A 16,925-nucleotide genomic window follows, 5' to 3' on the forward strand; every position below is an offset into this window, starting at 1 on the left:
GAACATGCATAGGAATCTCTCTGAGAATTCTATCATTATTGTCTCAGCAGTGGGAGATTTGGTGAGCCTCAGCAAAAGAACAAGGCGGCAAATTGAAATAGCAGAGGGATAATGGGATTTCAGAACCAGACTAATGTAGCTTTGAGTCAAAGCTCCACCAGTTACTAACAATGATGTTGGGTAAGTTATTTAATCTCTCTGAACCTCAGTTTTCTTCTTTGTGAAATGAGGTTGATAATACTTTAACTAGGTTTTTTTTTAAGATTTTATTTATTTATTTGACACAGAGAGAGAGAGCAAGCGGGGGAGGCAGGCAGAGGGAGAAGCAGACCCCCCACTGAGCAGGGAGCCAATGTGGGGCTCGATCCCAGGATCATGATCTGAGCTGAAGGCAGACACTTAACTGACTGAGCCACCCAGGTGCCCCAACGCTAACTAGTTTTTAACTACATTTCTGCTGAGTGCAGTTGTGCAGCCTGTGAACTGCACAAGTACCTAGGGAAGAAATTAAAAGGGTCTGACATCCCACTTACACTCAGGTCAGTGGAGCATCCCACCATGCACAGGTATTTGTATTTCTAATTCACACATCGCCCCTGTAGGCGACCCCATTCCTGCCTGTTGTCAGGATTTAAATGAGATAACATATGTAAAACATCTAGTAAGTAGTAATAAATGATAGCTGTTATTGTATTCTGTTGTCTCCAAGTCCATCAGTTACCAAAAGCCTAAGCTAAAAATAGAATTCAGAAAATAAGCCCTGCATGATAAAGATGGTCACAAAAGGAAGGGCACAAAAACAGACACCAAGATCAATGGAACAGAACAGAGAACCCAGACATGGACCCTCAACTCTGTGGTCAACTAATCTTTGGCAAAGTAGAAAAGAATATCCAATGGAAAAAAGACAGTCTCCTCAACAAATGGTGTTGGGAAAATTGGACAGCCACATGCAGAAGAATGAAACTAGACTATTTTCTTACACTATACACAAAAATAGACTAGAAATGGATGAAAGACCTAAATGTGAGACAGGAATCCATCAAAATCCTAGAGGAGAACACAGCCAGCAATCTCATGACCTCGGCCACAGGAACGTCTTGTTAGATATGTCTCCGAAGGCAAGGGAAACCAAAGCAAGAATGAACTGTTGGGACTTCATCAAGATAAAAAGCTTTTGCACAGGAAAGGAAACAGAACCAAAAGACAATCAACAGAATTGGAGAAGATGTTTGCAAAAGCCTTATCAGATAAAGAACAAGTATCTAAGATCTATAAAGAACTTATCAAGGGGCACCTGAGTGGCTCAGTTAAGCATCTGCCTTCAGCTCAGGACATGATCCTGGGGTCCTGGGATCCAGTGCATGTCAGGTTTCCTGCTCAGTGGGGAGTCTACTTCTCCCTATCCTTTCCACTTGTGCTCTCTCTTGCAATTTCTGTCACTGTATCTGTCTCAGTCTTTCTCTTCAAATAATTTTTTAAAATTCTATAAAAAGAAAAAGAACTTATCAAACTCAACAACCAAAGAACATATAGTCCAATCAAGAAATGGCCAGAAGACACTGACATTTCTCCAAGGAAGACATACAAATGGCCAGCAGACACTCATGCTCAATATCACTCAGCATTAGGGAAATACAAATCAAAACCACAATGAGATACCACTCACACCTCTCAGAATGATAAAATTAACAAGTCAGGAAACGTTGGCAAGGATGTGGAGAAAGGAGAACCCTCTTGAACTATTGGTGGGAATGCAAACTGGTGCAGCCACTTTGGAGGACAGTATGGAGGTTCTTTAAAAAGTTAAAAATAGAGCTACCCTATGACCCAGCAATTGCACTACTAGGTATTTACCCCGAAGATACAAACGTAGTGATCTGAAGGGGCACCTGCACCCCAATATTTATAGCAGCAATGTCCTCAATAGCCAAATTATGGGAAGAACCCAGATGTCCATTGACAGATGGATAGAGAAGATGTGATATATATCTACAATGGAATACTAATCAGCCTTCAAAAAAATGAAATCTTGCCATTTGCAATGATGTGGATGGAACTAGAGGGTATTATACTAAGCGAAATAAATCAATCAGAGAAAGACAATTATCATGTGATCTCACCCATATGTGGAATTTAAGAAACAAAACAGAATCATAGGGGAAGGAAGGGAAAAATAAAACAAGGCAAAATAAGAGAGTGAAACAAACCACAAGAGACTCATAATCATGAACAAACTGAGAGTAAATGGAGAGGGTGGGGAGGATGGGGTACCTGGGTGATGGGCATTAAGGAGGGCACATGGTGTGATGAGCACTGGGTATAAGACTGATGTATTACTGAACTCTACCTCTGAAACTAACAATACACTATATGTTAATTAATTGAATTTAAATTTTAACCCCCCCCCCCCGAAAAAAAAAGGAAGAGCATGATTCTGACAGAACCTGCTTCCTCCAATAGATTCTAAAAGCCTCAGGGGCTGGGACCTGCCTTACTCACTTTTGGATGTTCCTGGCACTTAATATCAGCTAATAAATATTTGAATGAATGATTGACTGAATGAATAAAGTGACAATTTCATCTTTTTTTTAAAAAAAGTAAGAGCAACAAAGACATCTTTGAGAATATTTGCTTGGAACCATCCTTGAGTATTTTCCAATACGTGGGTTTCAGTTTGCCAGTTCTCACCCTGCGTTTTCTCTCAGTTTTGAGGTCATGTACAGAATAATCTAGGTTGATATTCAGAGTACATTGCTTCAACTGTCTTAAATCTAGGGAAACAATCCTGAAGTAGTGAAACCAAGCAAGTGACAGCCCCACAAATTCTCCAAGCTTATCTCTCTGTCACATTTACCAGGTAGTCAACCTGTCTTCTGGCAGATGGAAGTCATACTTGAATGGAAATTGATTTTTGTTCTCCCACAAAACAAAGAAACTAATTTCTGTCTCTAACTAAATCAGCTATTAACTTCTAATTGACATACCTTTTTTAAGACTAGAAAGTTATTTCAACCTTTATAACTCTGCAACCTCTAGACATATTACTTCTTTTGTCCCTCTTGGGAACTCCCTCCTAGCCTGTTGAAAACTTTCCACCTTGCTTCCCTTGAATATATTCTCAGATTTAGAAAAAAAAAAAAAAGAAGTTCTGAAAAGAAGATGACCCAGTTTTCCAGAGTGAATAAAAATGTTCACCTGCAGTGGAAATCTTATAGTATTTTTTCCCCAAAGCTATAGATGGTGAGACAAGAAGTACTTTTTTATTTATAAGTATTGAATAAGGCATAAACAATGTCAAAAATCTTAGAAAATCTACCAAGAATCAGTAAAGAAAGCACAGAAAACTACAAAGAGTTTTTTTAAAAAATTCAGGCAAAGCCTCTTTCTCTTGTTATCTAATTTCTCCATTTACTGAAATTTTCAATGAGCCTTTCTATTTCAAACCTTACAGTGTAAAGACAGTTTGTTAACTAGTGATAATAGGTTAGGAAAATATTTTACTCACAAAAACAGATAGCTCTCTTTATGCCATATAAAAGGTAATAATCTTGTAGAAAAAACACTCAACTAAAGCTCAAAATAGAAAGTATTACACTTCTTCAATCTATATAAGAAATTTATCAAATTTTTCTGGAAAGCTGAGTTTTTCATATTCATTCTGATATGCTGTTTCCCTTAAATGTATTGGCTTTTTATCTCTCGCATAAATCTCCAAGGAATACCTTTAAACTATTTTTTATAGTGTCTAAAAAGTTAACTCTGATTTTTCCTTCTGCCTCCTCCTGCCTGTCACTCCCAGGAATCAATTCTAATTGCTTACACTTAACAGCATTCACTTATTTATTTATTTAATAAATGTTTGAGGGCTTACTGTGTTTCAGTCACTTAGGCTCTCAGATGCCATGATGAGCACAAATAGACACAGCCTCTACTATTACGGAGCTGATTGTCAAATGGGGCATTCAGATATTAATCAAATAATCACACTAATGGGGGTATAATTATGAATTGAGGTTCATGTTATGAAGAAAAAAAAAAGAATACAATCCTAAAGAGTGAAACAATAGGATCCTCACCTAGACTGGAGGAACAGGTAAAGCATCTGAGGAAACAAACGACATGTCAAGAACCAAAATTGGCTGGATCTATAACCCAAGATTTAATCTCTTTTCATAACATTGTGGTAAGTTGCACAGCCTATTTATTAATTCTAAGGTGAGCAGAACAAAATTTCATTTTGAGCCTTTCCCCACCAAAAGTATTCCTTTTCATCTGATAGGAAATATTTATCATTGCTCATCTAAGCACTATCCATTTTAGAGGTTCCCTCACCAACCGGCTGGGTATTTCCATAAATTATCCAGGTGAGAAAAAAGAGTGAAAACAAAACCAGCATTTTTTCACCATTTTGCTTCTCTGTCAAATGAATTACCATTTTAAAATGTTTTCTATATAAAAAAAGATGTTTCATGGATTCTTATTTGCAGTCTATTCCATAAATATAGCTATTATAGATTTCCAATTTATTCTTTTAAATTCTCTTTAGAAATCTGTAACCCTAGATCAAATTACTCCTTACTTATGTTTCATTTAATGAAGTGCATAAGATAATCTTTAGCTCCAAAAATTGTTGCTTTATTATTTATTTTGAAACATTGTAAAGAAGATAATTCTTCTATAAAAATTTTCCTGAAACTCTAAATATGTTCGGTCAGTTTTCATTTAGTTTTTATCTATTGGGTTTGTTTGATTGCAGTTTATTCTTATTACAAAGTTAACGCATGTACAATAGAGAAGAAAAAGGTTTTTAGCAGCAAAATAAAATGAAAATTTACTGGCCCTGAGCCAGAGATAATTTCTATTAATATTTTGTTGTAGGCCTACATATATCTATATATAATTCTCCATATTTCCTCAGAATTTTCATAAAGTGGTTTGGTAAGAAAAATGACTGTATTTTTCCCCTTAATTTTATTCATGATCCAGTTCCATCTTTTGTCAAATATTGAGTTATGCAAACGTTTATGGAGAACTACTGTGCACCAACCTTTCTAAAGTTGCCTCGGGCAGCCGGGTAGCTTAGCGGTTTAGTGCCGCCTTCAACCCAGGGCCTGATCCTAGAGACCCAGGATCGAATCCCATGTCAAGTTCCCTGCATGGAGCCTACTTCTCCCTCTGCCTGTGTCTCTGCGCCACTCCCTCTCTCTCATGAATAAATAAATCTAAAAAAAAAAGTTACCTCGTAAGTAGTATTGGCATCAGGGTTGAAAGAATATAAGTTTGTCTTTATTTCAGTTCTTTTACTCCATTTTTTTATCTTATCCTTGTTTCAAATTCTACCAGGCTTTTCCTTTAACTCATAATTTTCATCTTTTTGCTGTCAACACAGCATACGTATCTACAGAATTCACTGGGAATCCTGATTTTACTATATGTTATTTTAGCTAACCACTCCCAACTTTTGTGTCATCAGCACATTTGAAAATAATTTCATCTAAGCCCTCATTTAAATCTTTAATGAAAATGTCAAACCAGGGATCCCTGGGTGGCTCAGCCATTTAGCGCCTGCCTTCGGCCCAGGGCGCAATCCTGGAGTCCTGGAATCTAGTCCCACGTTAGGCTCCCGGCATGGAGCCTGCTTCTCCCTCCTCCTGTGTCTCTGCCTCTCTCTCTCTCTATGTCTATCATAAAATAAATAAATAAAACTTAAAAAAAAGACTAATAGTCTTGAAAAAAAATTTTTTAAAAAAAGAAAGAAAATGTCAAACCATTGATAGGATATGGTAAGCCTGGCTAAAAGAGAAAGGGCAAGAGCAAAGTGGCTTACCACCCCAACTCCAGTGAAATGACAACAGGAGAAAAAAATATAAGGAAACTGGGTACAGAAAAGCCTCTTTCTGGGTGTACAGCATGAGTCCAGCATAAGAGAATAAGAAGAAACCCAAGCTACATTTAATATCAAAAGCAGTAGTCAATTTGAGAAAAAATAGAGGAATAGAGAAGATTTCAATTCAAAGAAATCTGCACAAATACTTGATAGCATACAAGGAAAGGCTATATATGACTGTAAAAAGTTTATAAAGTTGCCTGGAACACTACAATAAAAATACATTCTTCTCAGGGGCACCTGAGTGGCTCAGTCGGTTAAGCATTTGCTTTTGGCTGAGGTCATGTTATCAGGGTCCTGGATCATCCCCACCCAGAGCTCCGCCTGGAGTTTCCTGCACAGTGGGAAGTCAGCTTCTCCCTCTGTTCCTCCTCCTTGCTTGTGCTCTAATAATAAATAAAATCTTTAAAAAAAATACATTCTTTTCACCTCTAGTTAAATGATGGAAGATTGATTGCTAGCGTTGGGTGCACTAGCCTACATGGCACCTGTGTGCAATTAGAAGACAATTCTACACCAGGCTGACACAGGTCCACACAGAGGCTTAGTGCTTGGCAAGGACAACACTCATCCTCTTACTCATCCTCTTAGCCAGGTATGTATCCCTGTGCACTCATCACAGTGGGGTTTGCTGGAACTCTACAAACCAAGATTCAGCTTTGCCAGCGGGCTCTTTGTTAAGTTCCGACAACAGGGAAGGGACTTGCTCCTTCCTGTGTGCTTCCTGTTGTGGTTCTTGTTTTATGAACACTTTCTCACCATAGCAGCAGTTAGATCTAGTTTGTGGTTTTCCCAACGCTTGAAGAACTAGTTGCATTGTGCCCCCTTAAGGACACCAGGCACCAGATTCTTTCTCAGAGGTGGGTCCCAACTCAATGAGGCACTTCCTCCAAACTCAGAGACACCAGCACCACTGAGCAGTACCTGCCTCCTCACGCAGCTGAGTTTCTGCTCCCAGGAACCCTCCTCTAAGTTTCTGCATTTTAGTAATTCCAGCCTCTTGACTTTGTTCCCTCAACTAGAGGTAATTAATAGTTTCTTGAAGTTGCTACCACATTAGGCTTTTCTATTTACCTTTGTAGTTACTAAATTGACAATTTTATACCTAGTTGATAGTTCTTTTAGTCAGGAAGATGAATTAGAGCAATAAAATGTCACAATCCACATATATGGTGTTTTTCAGGTATTACATGAATTGTCCTAAGAGTCAAAGTGCTCAAAAATGGGGAAAACTTTACATCAACTTCTCAAATTATGGATTATTGCCAGAATTAAAGCTATAACACAATAAAGAACTAGTTTAGTTGACAGTCTCTCCTCAGGGACTCCTGCTTGGAGAGTGATAAAACCCACCCTACATCTTTTGGAAGGGAATACATTCCACTCTATGTTTACCCAACGAATATGAGAAACACTATTTTGAAAAGGTACATGCATTCTTTGGTTTTTGAGACATTATTTATAATAGCCAAATTATGAAAACAGCCCAAATATCCATCAATAAATGAATGGATAAAGAAGAGGCGGTGTGTGTGTGTCTGTCTGTCTGTCATGAAATATTATTCAGCCATAAAGAATGAAATCTTGCCATTTACAACAGCATGGTTGGATCTAGAGAGTATGATGCTAAGAAAAAGAAGTCTTTCAGAGAAAGATAAATACCATATGATTTCACTCATGTGGAATTTAAGAATGAAAACAAAGGGGGAAAAAGAGACAAACCAAAAAACACACTCTTAAATATAGGTAATAACAACAACAAGGAAAAAATAACAACAACAAGAGAAAATAGAGAATAAACAGATGGTTACCAGAGGGGGTGGGAAGATGGGTGAAATAGGCAAAGGGGATTAAGAGTACACTAGTCTTTTTTTTTTTAATATTTTTTTTTAATTTTTATTTATTTATGATAGTCACAGAGAGAGAAAGAGAGGCAGAGACACAGGCAGAGAGAAGCAGGCTCCATGTACCGGGAGCCCGACGTGGGAATCGATCCTGGGTCTCCAGGATCGTGCCCTAGGCCAAAGGCAGGCGCCAAACCGCTGCGCCACCCAGGGATCCCAAGAGTACACTAGTCTTGATGAGCACTGAGTAGTATATAAAATTGTTAAACCACTATATTGTACACCTGAAACTAATAGAACACTGTTAACTATATTGGAATTAAAATTTTAAAATAAAAAAATAAAAAATAAATTTAAAAATTAAAGGGGATATATTAATCATAAATAGGTTATTCTGGAATAACAAACAACTCTCCAATTAACACTGGCTTACAACAATAAATCTTTACCTGTCTTGGAAGTTTTCTGGCAGCTGCAAAATCTACCAGATTCCACTGCAGCTCTGTTTTATGGCGCTGCTCCAAATGTCTTCTTCATTTGGGTTCAAAGGCCAAAAGTGTTGCCCCTACCCTTGTCTCTTGGCAGAGGGAAGAAGGTAAAAGTGGAACAATGCAATGGCTCATAAGCCTTCTGCTTGGAAAGGGCAAGAGTCACCCCACTTAAATTCTATAGGTCAGGCAAGTTATAGGATCAAACCCACTCTCAGGTGTGGCAGTTTGGATAAAAGGTTAACAAGACATTTTCTCTACTGCTAAAGAATTTGACCTTTATTTATCTCATTAGCTTTGTTTCCCCTGAAATCCCAGGTTAGAGTTCCGTATTAGCAATATTCCTCTGCAACAATGCTTATAATAAAAATGGTCTCTGACTGGGAGGAACTATAAATGCCCTATAGATACCTACTAGAGGCTATGTAGCTTTTAGCTTCCCTGAATGTGGTGAGTGTTTAACTGGGCATGTCCTTGAGGGGATTTAGAAGCTCTGTTTCTTAAGTTATTGCAAGAAATATTGACTCCTCTGGGGAACGAGACTCTAAGTCAGAGTGATTTCTGCACCTGCCCCAGATGGATCTCATCTTCCTGCATTTGAGTTATTCCTGAGTTATCACACAGTTATTCCTGTGTGATTTGATTTACCATGAAAGAGGGGCAACTGATGCTGCCCTGCTGGCAAACTGTGGTTCCTGTCCTATTTTTTTCTGAGTGAATCTGATGCCAAAGTGGCCAATGGTAGTTTTGTGCATCAATTCTGAGTTGAGCCTAAGAATACCCCATAGTGGGCTTCATAGACAGAAATGCATATTCACACGCAGTGAAGCTACAAGGATTTATATTCTTACTGAGACAGGAGCAAATAAGTAGGAACAATCATAAAATCTACATAGGGGATTATCTTATAGGACCCTGGTACCTTTCAGCAGATGATAAATTGAGAAATACTGATCAACAGAGGCAAACAGAAAGAATGGGTGTGTGGCTCAGATGCCTGAATCTGCTGTTTACTTCTTATAAATTAATGAACACCAGAATCCTCATCTATGAATTTATTATTTTTCAAGCCTTTTTATTGAAAAGAAAAAACTCAACTGGAACTCAATTAAGCAAAAAAAAAGGGGGGGGGCTTATTTATGTAATTGAAAAGGGCAGGGATCGTGCTATAATCTAATGGACTTGAGTCTCCAGAACTCTCTCCTAGTCCTTATCTCTAATTTTTTCAGCTTCTTGGCTTCATTCTGACCTACTCCAGGAAGGACTTTTTCATATGACAGAGCTGATGACGGCTCTGGCTCACATTCTTACAATGAGCATCTATCTTCTTTTTATTATTGATTTTTTTTAATTTTTTATTTATTTATGACAGTCACACAGAGAGAGAGAGAGGCAGAGACACAGGCAGAGGGAGAAGCAGGCTCCATGCACCGGGAGCCCGACGTGGGATTCGATCCCAGGTCTCCAGGATCACGCCCTGGGTGAAAGGCAGGCGCCAAACCGCTGCGCCACCCAGGGATGCCTATTATTGATTTCATTTAAAAATGCAATGGGGTGCTCTTGTTATCTTACTTGTCTTAATTGGACTGAGCTTTCTCTTTAGGCTGATTGTTCTTCCCTCTACAGATTGAAGACAATCCTTGCTAGAGAAACTGAAGAAAAAATAGAAATTGAGCAAACTGATAATCATAAAGTTCTACATATGGTAGGGACCATGGTGTTCATGGAGTCCATGAGTTTTGCCTTCATCTAACATTATACTGTCTTTCCCCAAAAGTGGGCCTGTCCTTTACTTATTCAGACTGTGATTTAAAAGTCTATTTTTACTAAGAATAATGGAGCACTTGGGTGGCTCAGTTGGTTGAGCATCCAACTCTTGATTTTGATTCAGGCCATGATCTCAGGGTAGTGACACTGAGCCCAGTGAGGGCTCCACAACTCAGAGCAGAGTCTGCTTGAGATTCTCTCTCTCCCTCTATGCTCCTCCTCCCACTCATGCTGTGTCTCTAAATAAACACATAAGTAAAATATTTTTAAAAATAAAGAATATTCATAAACTTATGTTTATTCTATACTTTAATCTCTGCTTTACATTGGATTCCCTAGAAATAGTTTCTGAGGAGTTTCCTACAGGAAATTGCTGAAGAGTGATCTCAGGAGATAAACCTGTAAGGAATGAGGAAGGCAGGATTGGGCAGTGGGAGAAGTGGTCATGAATGAGGCCTCAGATTTTTATAGACTGCACTATAATTATCCCAAATTAGGAAAAGGCTTTTTTTTTTTTTTTTTTTTGCCTTTTTTTATTCCTGCATAAGCCACATCTGGGAGAGCTGTCAACTGAGGTCAGGTCAGCCCCCTGCAGCCTAAAGCAATTTCAAATGAGGGATGCACCTGTGAGCCAGCAATAGCTAATATTCCCAGCAGCTTGGAAAGGAGTACATTGGCCCTGAAGATGGAGTCCTGGAGGGGAACATAATACCTACATTCTTCTTACAGACACATTTGTGTGGGACAGATTCCTTTCTTTTCATTCTCTTACCCACTCTTCTACATCAGAGAGCATTTTATCACAGTCATGCTTTTATATGTCTCTCCTGCTTTTTTAAAATTACTCACATTTATACAATTATTATTTTTGAATTTTCTTTTTTTTTTCTTTTACATATGATGTTTGAATCTTTGTAAACCTGCTTTGCTACTAGAAATACAATTCTTTCCAAAGCTTTCTCCCACAGAACCAATCTTTCCTTTCTCAGAAACAAGTTAGAATGTAAGTTTTCCCTTTGATTTTCTCTACTTTCAAATAATAGTTCAGAGTTCTTGGCTGCAAACAAAGAGAATAAATCTAATCCAGTTAAGGAGAAAACTAATTCTTGGAAGTGTTAAAGGTCACACATTAGGCAAGAAAGCTGAAAAGACAGTCTTGGGCAGGAATGGAAGTGGACAAAGCACAGCCGAAATGCTGTTAAGAATCATCTGCATTGGATGTTCTACTGGCACTGACCTGCTGGAGAGTCACAGCTGTGCTGCTGGCATCTGCTGCCTCTGGACACTCATTCTCCTTCCTTTAACTCATGGCCCCTCTGTAGATACAGTAACTATACTGACGTAACCAGAATTAACTACTAACCAGAAAGACTCATTTACTTTCAGCTTCCATGTAATGCATCAGAGCCCTCCATTCCTTATTTCTTCCTTGTGATTCTCCCTGCCTAAAAGAGATGTTCATGTACTGAGCTCCCCAAACAGTAAATGACTGATAGAAAAATATCCAAGTAATGTAAGGATTAACATGAGAGACTCTTAACTCTGGGAAACGAACAAGGGGTAGTGGAAGGGGAGGTGGGCGGGGGGATGGGGTGATGGGCACTGAAGGGATACTTGACAGGATGAGCACTGGGCGTTATACTATATGTTGGCAAATTGAACTCCAATAAAAAATATACAAAAAAAAAAAAGAAATTTAAGGATTTGTCAGTGTTATTCCTTGAGCACAACTGGTTTTTAGAATGTTAGTATATTTGGATTCTTACCTTACCACTCTAACTTGTCCCTCTGCAGTGTTTATAGTTTATGTTAGGAAAGCATCTTTTATGTAATCTTCCTGCCTATGTCCTTATTACACTTCAACAATAGTATTTTTGCTCTTGTCCCTGTTTTTTATCCTCCTCTGAGGTCCTACTTTGAGATGTGAAAAATGTGTTCTGTTGGGGGTAAAACAGGTCTTTAGTCATGTAAAATGAAGAAGCACTGGAAACTAGAACTCCCTTTTGAAAAATCTCAAAGCACAGTAGCCTATTAAAGGTTTTGGGAAATTCTTTTTTTTTTTTTTTTAAAGATTTTATTTATTTATTTATTTATTTATTTATTTATTTATTTATTTATTTATGAGAGAAAGTGAGAAAGAGAGCAGGAGCAGGGCAGAGGAAGAGAGAAAAACAGACTCCCTGGTGAGCAAAAAGCCTGATGCGGAGCTGGAGATCCCAGGACCCCAGGATCCTGACCTGAGCCAAAGGTGCTGCTAAACTGACTGAGTCACCCAGGTGCCCCTGGAAAATTCTGAAGTAGAGAAATGGATTTCATTTTAACTCAGCTTTGACCATCCTTAATAGAGTATTGTTCTAGTTATTTGTTGGCTCAACTCCATGCCATCCTCCCATCTATACCTCGGGACCTGGAAGCCTAATGCTCCATTTCCCAGACTGTCTCATCAGCTGGTTCCTGATCAGGGCTGGCACTGGAGGCCCTGGCCAGAGGTTAGAAAGCAGGAAAAGGAGAGGAGCTCTTGTTTCCCTTCTTCTGCTCTGGCTTGGGCAGTGGCAATAGCAGACCATTCCAGGCAGCTGCAGATTGCTATAATAGTGGCGCAGTTGCAGCAACAGCAGCAAGAGCAGCAGCCAGGCTGTCAGCACAGATGGGACTGTGGCTTCCAGCATCCTGAACCATCCATGGGACTCCTGGCTTCCTGCAGGGCAGCAGCTGCAGTGGTTGCATCACAGCACTGGCAGCAGTGGTGCTCCAGAAGCCTCAGCAGCACTCATGGGATCTGGGCGACACGACACCCCTTTCTCTTCTGCTCCTCCAGCCTCAGGGGCTGGCATCTTCCTGGGGTTATTGTTATCCAGGTAGCATCCTTTCACCTCTGCCCTTTCAGCCCTTCTAACACTTTGGTAAGTGTGTTAATACAAGTCTCTGTATTCAAGGTTAAAGGTTGGAAATATCTGGGGTTATTTCTATTATTCTGACAACACATAGAAAGAAAGAAACATGGCATCTTCCTCCCAGGAAACTAACAACTTTTATGACTACAGTATTCTCCCTGAAGTTGTTTAGGCAATGCAAACAGCCCAAATCCTCTCCAACTTCCTTCTATTTTCTAGTTGTTGCTTCTTCTGTAAATAAGTACTTTGTTAATGCTATTATTCCTTACAATGTATTATATATTTTTGACCTAAGTATTACTTAAATTCCATATTCCATTCACATGTTCCACCTAAGAATTCTTATTGATACCTTTAAGATCAAATGTCAAGTTTATTTTGTTCACCATCATTCTGTGTACTGATACAGAGATACAACTCTCAACCAACTTATTTATTTACTTTTGAGGTAACTTACATGTAGTTAAGTGCACAAATCTTAAATATGCAGCTTGATGAACGTTTACACATCTTTATGTAACATACATGTAGTATACATATCACAGATCAGTTCTGCTTGTTTTGAGCTTCATATAAATGGTATTATATAATAATACTCCTTTATGTCTGGCTTCTTTTAGTATTTTGTATGCGAATTTCATCCATGCTATTTAATGGAATAGTGGCTTACTCATTTTTATTGGCATATTATTATTATCATACCACTTTATCATTCATTCATAACTTATTTATCTATTCAACTCATAGTGGACATGGTTGGCTGGAGCTATTACAAATAATGCCACTATGAACATAGCTTTTGATGGTTATGAGCACTCATGTCTGTTGGTGTCATATTCAAAAGTGAAGCTGCTGGGTCCTAAGGTATATGCACTTTGGCTTTAGTAAATACTGCTAAAAGAATTTTTCAAAGTGGTTGTACAAATTTGCATTGCCATGAGCAATGTATGAGAGTTCCGTTTTGCTCCACATTCTCATCAAACCTTGGTGTTAACATTCAGGTATTTCACCCTTGGTATTCCATTATGGTTTATATTTGCTTTCTTGATATTTAAGCATAATGAGCACCCTTTATACTTACTATGTGGACATCTTCTTTCTGTGAGGCATAAATTTTTCTCATTATTAGATATTGGGTTGTTTGGGTTTTTTTAAATCAGTGTGGGAGTTTTTATGATCCATGATGAATCCTTTGTCAGATACATTTACCAAAAATATCTTCTTCCAGTCTATTGTTTATATTTCTACTCAATTGATTCCATCTTTTGATAAATATAAGTTTTTAACATTAATGAAGTATAATTTGTCAGTCTTCTCTATTATGGACAGCTTAAGATATTTTTGTCTACACCAAGGTCATGAGGACATTTTCCTTTGTTTTCTTCACTTAAGCTTAGCCAAAAGGACGAGAAACGATTTTTTCCTTTGTTTTCTTGAAAAGCTTTATTTGGGATGCATTCAGATCTTTGGTCATCTCAAAGGAACTTTTTAGGCAGAGATAAGGGTTAATTTTTTCCATATAGGTATTCAGTTGATTTGGCACCACTTATTGAAATGACCACCCTTTCCCCTGCTGAATTCCAATGGGCTCTTGCCTGTAAACCATGTGACTATATATACTTAGACCTAGTCTAAATTCAGCATTCTCTTTGCCTATTTTTGCCCCAATATTACAGTTTTATTGAAGCTTTAAAGTTATTCTTGATATATGATAATTTAAAGTTCCAATCTCTTACTTCCATGATTGTCTCCTTCGTTCTTGGTCCTTGCATTTCCATATTCCTTTTTTCAGAGCATCTTAGTCCAAATTAATGTAATTACTGAAATGCTTGGGTTTAACTGTACCGTTTCCACCAGTTTTTTTATTTGTCCATCAGTTTTTATTCCTTTATTTCTCCTTTCTTGCCTTGTCTTGTACCACACTATTATCATTCCATTTTCCTCCTTCTGTTAGCTTTTTAAACAACTTCATTGAGATACAATTTACTTACTATACAGTTCACCTACTGAAAGTATACAATCCAATGGCTATTAATATATTCAAAAAGGTGGGTGTCTGTCACTACAATCAATCTTACAACATTTTCATTGCCTCAAAAAAAATCTCATAACCCTCAGCCATCACTTTCCAATCCCCCATATCTCCAGGCCTAGATAATCACTAATCTACTTTCTGTCTTAATAGATTAGCCTGTTCCAGACATTTCATATAAATGGGAACATGCACTCAGTGGTTATCAATGTGGTATTATCTGAGTGTGTGTGTGTGTGTGTATCTGTATACGTGTTTGTGGGTGGGTGGGTAAGAGACTAAGAAGGAAAAGGGAGTTGTGAATAATGCATTGAGTGAGGAGAAAATGGGAAGAAATTAAAAATGAGGATAGAGTAAAATTTTACATTTTTTGAGCATGGATAATCATGCGGGCTTAAAGATCAGATTTATAAATACAGATACTGAATTTCACGTCTTTGGTGAAGTTCACTAAGAGAAACTAACATTTCATAGATAAAGCAATGCTCCTAAAGTGTAAAAGTTTTGGTTCTCAAATATCTGCTGATGAAAGACTATACATATTTTAGCACTGTAGTAAGAGTCAACAAGCTGAAACAAGTTTTTCCCTTCAAAGTACTTCAAAGGAAAGGTGTACCTCAGCCACTCCTATCCTTTTTTCTAGAAGGTAAATAAAAATGACTAATGCAGCTGGCAATCCAAAGCCTGTATTTTTCTTCAATGGACAAAAAAGACCTCTTAAGAATTTTGAGTTTCATCATGAATATGTTACATGTATTATTCATATCAACCACATAATTCTGTAAGGGAGGTCATTATTGTCCTTAGTTTATAGATACAGTATCTGAGACAGAGTAGTAATGTACCTTAACCAAGGTCACACATCTGGTAAGTGGTATAGTCAGGGTTCAAACCCACAGCCTATGAATCAAGTCATTATGTCTTCTGTCTTCCAGGTATTAAAGAGCTGTTCAAAGGTGATGTGTCAATAATCTTTCAACCAAGAAGTTCTTGCAGCAATAATCAGGAGACTGCCTAGTAAGATTCTACCTTTCCTAAGCTCAACTTATATACATTGAACTTAAAGCCAGTGCTTCTGATATTTTTCAATGGCTCCATCTAATTTCCAGCTAAACTATGGGAGTAAAATTCAATGCTCAGTCACCATATATAAAGTCCTGCACTCTGCATGGTATGCTTTAGTTGGCAGCATACTAGTTGCCAATACTAGTTGTTTAGTTCCTTTGTTTTGATTTGGCCAACCTGAAAAAAAGGCTGATATTGAACTTGCATCTCAAACCTGAAAAAGTCTTTCTGAATTCCTGTGTATCAACCATTGTTAGAAAGAATAAGTACAAATGAAGGGAATTAAGCTTAACCCCTCTAATAAATAACAGAGCCTCAGCCAGGGTTAGGAAGAAATCTCTCCCAGCAGGGCTCTTAGGAAGGATAGAAATTTACTGTACTGTTCTGCATTATTTGCTGAAGCACTGAGAATAACCCACCATCTAAAAGGGCATCCTATGTCATGGTGGAACTTAACTCTCCTCCAAAATTAAAGTGCATATTCAATCTCTTATTGGATTTTTTTTTAAAGACTTGTCTTCAGTAAGCAATTTCTTCACCGTGGGCTGAGAACAATAATTTCAAGATCATAGGGCAGCCTGGGTGGTTCAGCAGTTAAGCACCACCTTAAGCCCAAGGTGTGATCCTGAGACCTGGAATCGAGTCCCATGTCGAGCTCCCTGCATGGAGCCTGCTTCTCCCTCTGCCTGTGTCTCTCATGAATAAATACATAAAATCTTTTAAAAAAAATTTCAAGATCATAGATATGACCATAGTATCTACAGATTTTCTTAAATTTTGAATTGTGGTAAAAGAAAATTATAATTTAAGAAGAATTTTCCAAGTTTAGCCAGTTCTGGATCTGAAACATAAACATGATGAATGTAAATAGTCTGTATAACTGACAAGCAAATGCTCCACTTTCACCCTCAACAGGGTTATGTGACTTAGGAGGCTCATCCATAT

General features: G+C 38.0%; 1 long non-coding RNA gene across 1 annotated transcript; it reads left to right on the plus strand.

The window, feature by feature from the left end:
- The first annotated feature begins 41 nt into the window (after window positions 1-41).
- LOC144297067 (uncharacterized) lies at window positions 42-16,470 on the plus strand. The gene is made up of 2 exons (XR_013364121.1): window positions 42-180; window positions 15,851-16,470. It is a non-coding gene; the product is annotated as an uncharacterized LOC144297067 (long non-coding RNA).
- The last annotated feature ends 455 nt before the right edge of the window (window positions 16,471-16,925 follow it).

This window comes from Canis aureus, chromosome 25 (genome assembly GCF_053574225.1).
Source record: "Canis aureus isolate CA01 chromosome 25, VMU_Caureus_v.1.0, whole genome shotgun sequence".
Lineage (NCBI taxonomy): Eukaryota > Metazoa > Chordata > Mammalia > Carnivora > Canidae > Canis > Canis aureus.